The 12346-nt window shown below is 43.3% G+C and overlaps 1 protein-coding gene across 1 annotated transcript in view; it reads left to right on the top strand.

Moving 5' to 3' along the window:
• The window catches only part of LOC109513880 (AT-rich interactive domain-containing protein 3B-like), an 89791-nt gene that overhangs the window by 36240 nt on the left and 41205 nt on the right, over nt 1–12346 (top strand). The window lies entirely within an intron of this gene.

Raw genomic sequence — 12346 nt, 5'->3', positions numbered from 1 at the left:
AACTTGGGGGTGCCCCCACCCCCCCCCGAGCCATGTCTTGATTAGCTGAAGCCATCTGCTCTGACAAAGACCTCTCAGGTTCTGCTGCCCCGAATAAATGTGATTAGAAAACCTGAGAGGACGGTTTCCACATGTGACCGCGTCGTTTAGATAATTAATTTTAGCAGCAACGGCACAGTCCCGTTAGATTTTTTTTTTCTCCCCTCTCGCATATGCAAAAGGTCATCTTCACTTTTTAATGCATTGAGGAACTTGTACATTCCTTCTTTAATAATTCACAATTCCCAAGTCACCTGTTGTGTCCTGTTTGGGTTCCTGACGTTTATTAACACACTTCGCTTTGCAAAAATGCTTGAACTGTGACAGATTGCATTTCCTGTGACAGCCCACGTGGGGCTCTTATGCCACTGTAGCTATGTATGATATAATTTTACCTGACAAAGATGTGCAAGATATGCATTCAAAAATGTTTCCATTCGTCATTTTGCCTTTTTTTTTTTCTTTTTTGAGGTACCATCCCTTTTGCTGAAAACTCACCTGCTCGCTGTTTTTGTGCTTAGTATGTACGTAATAACGGTATTGATTTTGACACCGTCTGGTGGAATTTGGTGTCGTTTTTTTTTTTTTTTTTTTTGAGGGACCATCCCGTTTGCTGAAAAACTCACCTGCTTGCTGTTTTTGTGCTTAGTACAGTATGTACGTAATAACGGTATTGATTTGACACCGTCTGGTGGAATTTGGTGTCACAATGAGTTGAGGAGATTCATCTAGACAAGTAATGACATCTATACGCAGTTGTAAGTACAGTATAATCCACTAGGGGTAGAGTCAGTTACAAATTTTCACTGTTCGCAGCAGGCCTCGGTCCCGATACCGCGGACAGAAATGTGGATTACGTCATCCTTGACAAATAGGTGGAATTAATTGCGAAGCCTTCTTTTTTTTCCCTTTATCATTGAATGTAGGTGGAGAACGCTTGCTGTCAATGCTTGATTATTTCAAGAATTCTCTGAAAGTTAAAAAAAAAAAAAAATGACAAGGCTATCCTAACTTTGTTACTAACCAAAGCAGCAGAAACAAACAACGTCTGTCAGATGACTTGCTGCATGTTATAATCCCTGTGCTGGATTAAAAATAACTTTTTATGTTTTGTGGAGACAACGTTGAATTTAATTATGTGGTCACTCCAGTGTGCGCTACACCAGGTTTATATTGAGTAAACCCGTTCCTTTGCATTTCTTTGTTTCATTTGTTTAAACTCCACTGTTACTTCTCGGAAATTGCAGTATAGTGGTAATGATGTTTAATATTGTCCCAAAGTCACGCTTGACCGAATCATCTGCTTTTATATGTTCTATTATGTTGAGTCAATTAGACATGTTCTGCTTGGCAGAAGTACGACGCTATCCCATTCCTTGCAAACATGTGCTTTGTGTTGTTTGTTTCCTCTTTCAAGGTCCCTGCTGTTTTTTGACCACTGCAACGTCCAGTAGAGACATTTGTCGGCCCCTGGAGATGAGCTCCAGATGCGTGACGGGCCCGCATCGTCGCGGATGGGAAGGAGGGGGTGGCGCGTTGGTCGGTCCCCAGGGGGCACTGGCCTGTCAGTGCTGGAATGCCCCCGGACACTTAACGCTGGCTGAGGGGAAACAGATACCTCCAGGAGAAATCGCTGCCATTTATCGATTAGGTCGTGAAGTGGAAGCTGTGAATTCCGCTTAGGTTTAGAACATTTGATAGCAGAAGTCACAACAGACTGACTTTCCTGATTTTGACCCGACGTCTCATTGTCACGTTGGGAGGATGGTGAACGGACATTTCGTGAGCGAATCCCAGTGCTTGAGAAAGGGTGCGAATCTCGGTCATTTGGCAGGGACTTAGTCAAGTTGCTGCTCCTTCACATTGAGAGGGGCCAGATGAGGTGGCTCGGGCACATCTTACCGGGAAGATGCCAGGCAATTACCCCAAAAGAGCTGGACAAAGTGGCAAGGGGAGAGGGAAGTCTGGTCTTCCTTCCTAAAGCTTGGCACCCCTGCGACCTGACCCCGGATAAGCGGAAAAAGATGGATGGATGAATTACGGGGCTCATCATTTTCACCAACTCTTACTTGGGAGTTCACCCAATTTAGACCAAAGCGGAAGTAGATTTTCAAGATTTTGCCCTATGCCATTGAATGTCCACGGAATATGGCATCAACTTTTTAATGTCCTTTCCGAATTCAGAAAGCTTTATCTAAATTTAAATTCGAGGATTTGCTCAGGAATAGGGGGTCCTAGGGCCCCTTCATGTCTGCGTGCATCTTAAATTAGATGTGTTTGTTTACGGTGAACATATCGTAGTTGTCGGCGTGATGAATGCACACTATCAGGTTTGTGCGAGGTGTCCGGCTGGCCATTCGCGCAGGAGTGAAGTGGATGCTCTCTCCAGAAAAAGAAGTGAGATATGCTTTGTATTTTTAGCTGCAGCTATGAGCCCGCGAGATGCCCCGAAAAAGCCGCTTTGACTCGAATGTGAGAGCCTGGTCTTGGTTTTTATTGATATATATATGTTTTTTTTTTTTTAAAGAACTATGCACGCGTCTTCAGTGAAATAGCTTTTCCATGTTGTAATCACCGTAACAGCACAAAACAACTGGGTTCAAAATCAAATTACATGTGAGAGGGGGGCACTGGCATTGGTTGGAAAATCTGGCCTCGGAAGTCTTATTTTTCTCTCTTGCTGAGCGGTGTGGGAAAAGGGTTAACTTTATGCGGTGGCACAGATGTGATTCACTAAAAATGTTTGTTCTGCTCGTGAAAGCCTCTTTGAACCAATGAGTGTGAACTTCTGGCCACAGCAGCCTATAAACGTTGCATTTGTGTGAGGCAGCGAAAAGGGGCCTGTCGACGTAATGGGCAGGGGGTTGGGGGGGTGGCGGAAGGGGCCTCCGCCGTCTGTGGAATGTGGTGTCTTGGTGAAAGGGCTGCGACTTGAACAAATGCACTCAGTTTATTTGGCAAACCAGACTTGCGAGTCGCTTAGAGACTTGTTTACTCAGGAACAGAATATGCAAATGCGTCTTTTCCTGTTAGGTCTGTGTTGTAGGTAAAAGCTCCCATTTGAGCATACACAGCATCCCCCCCACTCGTGAAGTCCGGCCAGATGGATGTGAGAAGGGGTCAGCGCATCTACCACGCCATGCCAGGCCACAAAAACTTTCCAATAGAAGCAATGGGGGGAAAAAAAGCGATTTCATCTGCATGTTTTTAGCAGTATTGTGTCACTCAACCACCCCCCACCCGGGTTAATGAAAACCAGCTTTCAGTTCTGTTTATGTTCAAACCAGACATATACACTTCATTTCCATTGTGGTCACGAAACCAACTTTCTCCTACGTGCCGGTTTTATGCATTTTCAACTAAAAACGGGCACATGAAAATTCAAGAGGGGTCCTTGGTTTCCAATGAAGTTCCTCCGTTGCCGTGAAGAGTGGGAACAATTTAGAACTGAATTTGCCGAGTTAGAGTGTAAAACTCTTTTTCACCCTCCCGGTTAGTTATGCGGATTTATTGATTTATTTATTGGGGGCTGGCGAGCTGACAACCCAAGAAACAGCATGAGTCCGTCCCTCCCCGCTAAATGAGCGCCCTCGTTCATCTGTGGCGATTTAAGCACAATTGCCACTTGCTTATTGATAATAACTTGGCCCACTTCCAACACAACGACATGGAGTTAGCCATCAAGCTATGCCTCCAAACACCCCCCCCAAATATCTTCCCTGAAGTATTCATAGATTTTGTGTTGTTTGGGCTACAATGTCTCTGCCTTGCGCAGTTGGCAAGACAGCGACAAAAACAAGAACGTGTGGCAAGGAGATTTTCATTATCTTCAGCCACATTGGCAAAGAGGTTTTGTGACCAACTGCCAACCCTGAGAGAGTCTCTAAAGTCCGGACCTTTACAGTTGGGTCCATAAATAATAGGGACATCAGCACAATTCTCATCTCGTTGGCTCCACACCAGGTCTGTGTGCACGGGAATCATTTTGACCTCAAAGGTTTTGAAAACACCATTTTTAGTAGCCTGTTGTGTGCATCCCCTAAGATTGCGCTGTTGCCGTGTAATTCTTCTGCCCATTTTGTCATTCTATTCTTTACCTTTGGTCTCTCTCGTCCTCCCTCTTCAATTCTTTTTTTTTTTTTTTTTTGTGGAGCTTTGTAATTGGAGTGATTAATGGAGGGGAGAGGTGATCTCGCCCGGAGGCTTGTTTTTCAGCGGTCTGTTTCAGAAGTGGTGCACTAAGCGAAGTCCGGGCAGGTAGAAACACGCCCAGCCCCTGGACGTTTAGACCCCCATGTCCCGCCACTTTTGTCTGTTCCCTCCAAAAAGCCAAAAATCCCTTTTTTTTTTCTCCCTTCTCCTTAAGCCACAAACAGAATTGGATTGAGAGGGTAAGACATTCCCCCAGGGTGTTGTTCTTTGCTCACCACTTTTTCTGCACCATAATTCTTAATGAGAGCATGAACAGCGAGGAAGTGGCCATATGTGCCGGAGTGGCAATGGGATTTATATTTCCCTCACGCCGCACATGGATTCACAATTAGCTCGAGCCTTTTGTTCTCCGCTCACCATGAGATCCTCTACAGTTGTTAGGACAGCATCCACTGAGCCCCCCCGCCCCAACCAGTGCACCCTCCTGCTCCTCCTCCTCCTCCTCCTCCTCGGCTGACCGAGAGGCACCTATAAATGATTCGTGGCCCCCTGCCGAGGGATCAAGGCCCCAATTATTTGATTTGGATTAGAGATCATGGCCCCACAATGCTCATTTGTACAGTCACGCTGAGAGGAGGCGCGTTCCGCTTTCTCCCGGCTGCCTCACAGATGGTATTTGACACTGAAGGCATCTTGTTGGTCCTACAGATTACCGAACGGCCTGAGCGGCACAATATCAGGGGGTCAGTGGAGTCTTAGAAAGTTACGATTTTGTACATTTATGCAGGCTTCAAAAACGACCCTCAGAGACTGAAAATTAACTGGTTGACTAAACCCGACCCCCTCGATACAACTGATGACATAACATTTCCGGGCCGATTTCGGCGCTCGCCCCATAGCGTGTTGGTTTTCTCAACATATTGTCGCCGACCAATAAAGCTGGCAATTACTTGCTGTCAGCAGATTCCTGTAATTCCAGTACACCTCATCATCGCATATTGCTTCACCTTGACAAATTGCTGACTTGTGTGACTAGGCTCTGAGCCAAATTCGCAACCTGGGACTTGGCATTGCATTACAAGTAATGGAGTGTTTGCACTAAGCAGCACATAGCCCCAAAAATACAGCCCAGGGAAGACTCATTCTCAACCCTTTTAATGAAACCAAACAGACACTTTTTTTTTCACACAATTGTATTGTCTTTTTCTATGTTTGCTCACCGTGCCTCACCATTTTTGGCCACAGTTCAGATTTCTGCGGCAGCACTTGGTTGTTATTAAATTACTTTGGCAGCGTCTGCTCAAACAATTTCCTCCATCTCTGCCCTGTTTTAACAGGCTCAAAAAAGAACTGTGAACGAGATGTTAAAAGTTTGCTATGGGACGAGAGAAGGGCCCCTTCTTTGTGTTTTCCATTTTGGGTGAACTTGAAGTGATACGGTATTTAGGTACCTTTCTTGGCTCGAGTTGCTGTGGTGATCGCCTAAATGTGCATATAATTCAGTTGTCTCTTTTTGTAAAGGTAGTTTCAATTCTGACAATGGTTCTACTTGTTAACAGCTTTTTTTTTTTTTTTTTTTTTTTTTTTTTTTTTTTTACAACGATGTAAAAGTTTCTTTTTTATGGGTGAGGTGGGATGGGAGGTGACACACTTAAAAAAAAAATGTTTATGGCAAACGATGCCTCAAGACCCACACCTTTGCATAGATTCACGCTGCAGGTCCAAGTTCCAGTTAATTGCCTCTGTCCGATTGTTTTTGTTTGTTTGTTTGTTTGTTTTTCACGGTACATTTCAGTTTACACAATTACAATGTGGCTGTGTTTACATTGACAGAACACATTAAACCACTGCATGTGCAGACTAAATAAATAATAAATAATCGAGTCTGGTTGGGCAGACTCGGTCATTTCGATGACAAGCTGCCACTGACAGGATTGATCTGATTCGTGCATTGGCAGATATCCGATGTATGTATCCCCCCCCCCCCAAAAAAATGAGGACAATATATTTTCCGAGAAACTATGACAATAAACAATATTATTGGTGTTTTTTTTTTTAATGCCACTGAAATATGGATATTAAATCATAACAATTTCAGCCCATCCTTTTTTAGTTCAATGAACTTGTAATTGACAACTTGACAAGGGGCTACCATCTGACTCGGATAACAGCTTTTGGAATTTTGGCCAATATGAGCTTATTTGTGTCCATTTTTAGCCGAAACTTTTCATCTAACTGAAGAACGGGTTCCCTCAGTAGCAGACAAAATGAAAGGGTCGATTGTATCCGTGTACATCCGTGCAACAACGCCAAAGTTAGCAATTGAACATACAAACCAGGGAGTTTGCAAACAGATCTAAACTGTTCCCACGCTGATGCTGTGGCATTCGACTTTGGAACTAATTCTATTTATTGTGCTTTAACTTTCCGTAATTTTGCAACCGTCGGAAAACATGGCTCAAGTACGCTAATTGTTTCTTTCTCTCTGCTTCAACGCTGTAAGCGCTATGCGCTTCTGTGTCTGTATGCACGCGTGAGTCCCGCTGACATATGTCAGCTAACACACGTGAATAACAATTTATCGAGTCCTTTTAACCATTAACAAAAATTCGATACAGTAATTATCATGACAGGCCTAATGATACATACAGTATTTGAATTGTGCCACTTTGAAGCAAAAAAAACAGAAATTTTGTGACTTGAACTAGACTAGGTAAATCTAGCCTGGGGCTTTTGTCAATGTGTTTTGTTTTTGTTCAACACATATAAAAGGCAAATTTGAGTCACTGAACTTTAGGTGGCAGTTTTACTTACTGTCCCTTAGCTAAACTGTTCCATGTGGTAACTCATAATGCCTCGCGCTTTTCCGAAAAATCTGAATATGCACATGTATATGCACACACCTTCTTCAGTTAGGTTCAGGCCTGTTCTCATTTTCCCCAAATTTTTCAGACCCCAATACAGTAACTGAGTCCTTTTTAAATTTGCGTTAAAACTATCCCTAAAGTGAACTCAGATTTTGCTAAATATCCCAAAACTTAGATATAGGTCACGTCCTGCTTGTCATAGCTGTTTTTACACAGCTCTTTCCCTGAAAGGAAATCTTAGAGTTTCCAGATGCAAAATGTCAAGGAACGCAGACTTTTAGTAGAATTAGTGAGTTGCTCAGTAAGTGGCGCTGCCATTACACCTTTATGTCGGAATGTCTGCGTAAAATCACACGCTGGGCTGACAGTGTTAAATCTGCGCGCACAAGATGGCCGAGGGCCTAATCTGCTCAAGCGGTCTGAATGTAGCAAATGAGTGTCATGATATATGTGAACACATGACTGTAGTCCTGCCTTTGTGTCAGCTTCCCATTCACAGCATATGATTGAGGATGATGAGTATTGACATATGCTGTGAAATTGCGTCCGGAGGGGGCAGGATGGTGCCGGGGGGGCTTTGGACCTCCCCGTGTTTGTGCATCCTGGGTTATTGATTTCGTACTCCCCCACCCGCAACCACCCCAACCCACCCCACCCCACCACCCCCATTCAATGCTTATGACCGAGGAGACTCGAGCTACAATGTGTGGCGATGTGACGGAGGCTCCAAACAAGATGGCTACAAGTTTGGCGAATGGCCTTTGGGCTCACTGGACTTCAATTTGCTACAGACACCAAGGTTCAACATTAACGATGGCCCTTGGCTACAACGCTGCTGTGTCTCAGGCTACTACCCACCTTCAGACGCTGGGCCTGAGAAAGCCCATATTACTTAGAGAGTTGTGACTAACGTTGACTGCATCAAGGGACTTTTTTTCTGTTTGATTTTGAACCGCTCAACTGTATTTGAATGCACCTCGCGTGTATCGCCGAATGCGAGAGGTGTTAATGTTTAAGCTAGCAATCACCCACTACAAGTTAATAGTTCGAGACCCAACCAACCATTATACGTGTTATATTTTTCAACAGTGGTACCTAACAGTATTTAGAATTCCACATGCACCACTGAAAATAGACATTTGATACTGACCCGTGCCTCCTGCCTGCTTTTCTGTGTAATAGGGGCGTCTAATGCTCATGAAATGCTAACAGGATTAGTGGTAGTGATGCATGACATTTATCGGACAGACAGTTATCAGCCCAATATTGGAAAAAAAAATGATGTCACTTGTGTCGGTCCGATACTGCAAAATGAGGCCGATATTTAGGACGGAATTGAAAGCAGCGTTAAAATACACTAATGTACAACATAAACATTTTTACAAGTCCATGATCCATTCACTTGAATGAGACTCGTAGCAGAGGCTCCCATGACGGTCACACGGCCAGACAGCCGTGGCTGGCACCACCTCGGGGGCAGCCTGCTTCTGGGACCGCAGGAGTGCTCGGAGAACGATGACGCCCAATGCCTTTTCCTTTGTAATGGTACTTTTACCTCCTTTCCTTGTGCGTTCCCATGCAGAACAGCAACACTGAATAAAGGCATAAAAATTCAGTTTGTTACCGTACTTCCTCAGAAAGCGGAAATCGACTTTGCGCCCCCTAATGCGTGTCCGTGCCATTTATATAGAACAGCAACGGAGGAAAAGGGCATAAAATTGATGGATTTTACAGGCGGTGTAAAAGAGTGTCGACCGCCCACGCTCACACCCATTCCGTGTTGGTGCACTTTAGACATAGCACCAACATGGGCGGGGGGTGGTGGGTGGTTCACAAAATTATTGCCTTTCCTGACGGTGTAAAAAAAAGGCTCTTCTGATACTTCTGCAGGAGGAGGAAATTTCCCAGGTCAACTTTGCCATTCAATAAGCATAAAGGCACTGCATTCTATACTCCATGCTGTTGTTTAAAATCCCATATGTTAATGCATTTTTTTTTCTGCCCACACTACTTTATTTTCAGATTTGTTTGTAAAACATCCGCCTCTCTATAGCTTGCGATCGAGAGCCCAACCTAGTGCAAGGATGAAAATCACATGAAGCCTTGACTGAGGTCGTGCCTCTTCATCTAATAACAGCTGCACTATCAAATTGGAAAAGTGCTGTCAACATCCTGAGCGATCAATGCCGTCCATCCCCCCACTCCCCAAGCAGCAGCAGCAGCCATTAACCCTTCCTGTTCCGGCACGCCTGCCCCTTCACTAAAATGGTGCCTTTAGACAATCTTTTGTGTAATGCTTGCGTTAGAATTGCCCTCCAGCTGCACATTAGCCCTCTAAATCATTGGGATTTGCAATATGTAGCTGCTGGAATATGCAGAGAATGTGTACCCAGGCTGCATTAATGCCAAAATTAACACCCCGTGTTTGAGTCTCAACGGACGGTTAAACCGGTTTTACAAGCCCTGCCAATCACTGCAAATTGTATATTGTTGGTATAAGCCACAAGGGAACTTTGGACCCTTTATTTCTTCCCTCCCTTGTCCCCCTCTTCATAAATGCAGCAACCAGCTATTGCTCATTTCTCATGTACGGTTATTCTGATCCCTGATTTGGTGCCTCGCTAGTCCGTCACGTATGTCCATAATGTGATTAGGCCACCCACAGCCAGCCCGGTAAACCTGATAACTGCATGAAAAGGAAACATCGGCTGACAAATCTTTTTTTTTTGTTGTTGTTTATTTCAAAGTCACGTTATTTGAAAGTCTAGTCAGCCCATACCTGACACCTTTTAAAGGGGAAGTCAAGTCAAAAAATGTGTTTGCAATATATTCTATGTGGATACACGAGTGTGTGTGTGCGTGTGTGTGCATTTCTCCAGAAAGGACGATTCAATACAGCTTTCGATGCATCGGGTATGAAATGATTCACGGATGGTTCAAATTTGAAAGTGGAACGATTCCGTTGGACTCAGTGGGATTACGATTTGATTCGATATCGTACGAATCAAGGGAGGGAGGGTATGATGTAGTGCCCTGTTTGTTGTTATTTTACATACATTTGAATGAAGTTGTCAGTCCAGTAAATGTGACAGATATAGCTCTCCATTAAGACAGTTTGATATGCATATCGATATATTTCAAAGTGGAACGATTCGGTTCAGTTCGATTCGATGCACTCGGATCTTTAAAAAAAAAGGAAAAAAATCGGTTAAAAACCCTTTTTTATTGCACCCTTAATATATATATAATGCTGATCTATCAAAACAACAGCAATGGGAACAAAGTGTGATGTTTCAGACATTTTTCTCAAAATTTTTGGTGTAACACATTTTTCTGAGTTTACATTTCATGTATTTGCATGCAAACATTTTGAGACAGAAATCTTAGAGGGCCCAGGTTAAGATTCCAATTAAATAAGATGTCATTTGAGCACTAGGTGTTAAGGTGACTGATCATGACGAGTGAAAATGTCAGTAGCCACCTTAACCTGACTAAAAAGGTGATGTGAAGCGTTAACATTCCTTTTTTTGACCAGTCTCCCCCTTCAAGAGCCAACATGTCTTTGCAGTCGACCGGGTTCATGTTCCACTTGGAGTGGACCCTCTGAAGGCCAACCTCCTGTTCAAGATCAATTATTTTGAAAAGTCACCACAATCTGTGTTACGTTAAGTCGTATTTTACATTCCTGTTTCAAATGTTGGAGTATGTCACATGTGAAATTCTGAAATTAGTCTCAAATTAGACAGGCATGTCCACAATATGGCCTAAACCAATATCTCAATATTTTTCAGCTATATCTTCGATACACGATAAAGATCTCAGTATTCAGTTTTCTATTGTAAGTCACAATATAAAATAGTGGTGTCAAAATTAACCAATTATTCCACATTGAATCGATTATCGAATTAATCTAAACAATGACTTGATTAATATCGTTATCCCATTTTAATCAAGTCATCGTTGAGAGTCATTGTTCAACTTAGAATTGTCCAAATCCTCTGATTTCAGCCATGCAACAGGAATTATGCTCAGTTTTCTGTCGTTCGTCATGAAAGTAGACTGATTACAGTATCTTTTGTGGTTAATCAAAAAAAAAGGCATTTGCAAACATCTGCTTTTAGTTTGCCAAACATTGACCGAATCAGTTTCACAAAGGTTGATGAGTACATCAGTCCTCTTTCTTCCTTCTTCAGACAGGCAAAAATCACGACTAAGTTTCATCAACCTTTCTTTCAAGCCAGTTTTTCTTTGAAAATGAAAGTGCACTTTCTCAGCTTTATCATTTCACAGCAGTAAAGTCAAATTAGCATTGTGAGCAAACCAGGAGAACAGCAAAGAGTGAAAGAAGCGAAACTGCAAAGAGAATTTCAAAACGACGAAATTGTCCACTAACATTTCTCTGCATTTATTACCGAACGAAGCCCAGTGACGCCAAACATAAAGCCAGACCTGCAATGGAACGGTCTCGCTCTGTATCATAGCATGCTGGTGAGTTAACAGGCTCGTGCGCACCAAACAAAAATAACTTTGCTTTCTTAAACAAAACAGATAGCACTTGATCTTAACCCTTTCATGCACCAAAAATGATAACCTGTACCCTGATAACATGATAAACTGTCCACCGTAGTAACCGCTGTCCCTGAACAGGTTAGAGCTGAAGATGTTCAACTATAAACAGTCAAGACTGATCAAGAGATTCAGTATGAGTCTCACTCAAGCTGGTTTTATGAATACCAAGTCAGTCAAGATTTTGCCAAGCAAGTCCCAAGTCCTAAAATGGGCAACTTAAGTCTGACGAGAGTCCCCCACGTATGCCTGCTAGCATGGGCTGCTAATCTTCTTTCATAAGAGGACATTGCGTTTGATTGTCATTTCCTACATTTTAAAATATGGTTCAAAAGTTAAGCACGAAGCTTGAAGCCAACATCGCACGGAGGGCAGTTTGAAGCTTCTTTATACCTCGCACGGGCAGCGACCCCGCTGTGTCACTGTGGCCATTCCGCTCGCTGTTTCCATTTAGACTCAATTGCAACCCACACGTGTCGTTTTGTTTTGCAGTTTCTGTCCAGTTTCTCTTCATTTTCTGGCCTATTCTGGTCGCTGTTTCTGTTTTTTTTACTTTGCCAAACAAGTAACAAGGCCACAGCGACGACAATGCATGAATGGCCGTGGATGACGAGGTGATGCATTTCATTGTTTTGGGAAATGGGTCAAGAATGCCGTGTGTGTGTGTGTGTGTGTGTGTGTGTGTGTGTGTGTGTGTGTGTGTGTGTGTGTGTGTGTGTGGT

This window comes from Hippocampus comes, unplaced genomic scaffold (assembly GCF_001891065.2).
Source record: "Hippocampus comes isolate QL1 unplaced genomic scaffold, H_comes_QL1_v1.1 scaffold82, whole genome shotgun sequence".
Lineage (NCBI taxonomy): Eukaryota > Metazoa > Chordata > Actinopteri > Syngnathiformes > Syngnathidae > Hippocampus > Hippocampus comes.
Note: the sequence above shows the minus strand (reverse complement) of the source record. Positions and strands in the feature narration are given on the sequence as shown.